Below are 260 nucleotides of genomic sequence, written 5' to 3'. Positions count from 1 at the left end.
CTAATAGTAGTCGTTTCTTAGGTAAAGATTCCTCCTAAAGGTACGAAACGACTTCAGCCCACAATGGATCAGCCATTTGAGCTTCCCTAAGTTTTGTAGGCTCCATATGTGTGATATCAACTACAGCACAGGGCTGTGAGAGCAAGTCAGGTACATGGTTCACAACACCTTGCTTGTACAACAACTCGTACTTATAATGAGAGAGGTCGTGAGCATACCTTGATAGCCTAGGGGACTTTGCCTTGCGCTTAAAGATGTAT

This window comes from Penaeus monodon, chromosome 27 (assembly GCF_015228065.2).
Source record: "Penaeus monodon isolate SGIC_2016 chromosome 27, NSTDA_Pmon_1, whole genome shotgun sequence".
Taxonomy (NCBI): Eukaryota; Metazoa; Arthropoda; class Malacostraca; order Decapoda; family Penaeidae; genus Penaeus; species Penaeus monodon.
Note: the sequence above shows the minus strand (reverse complement) of the source record.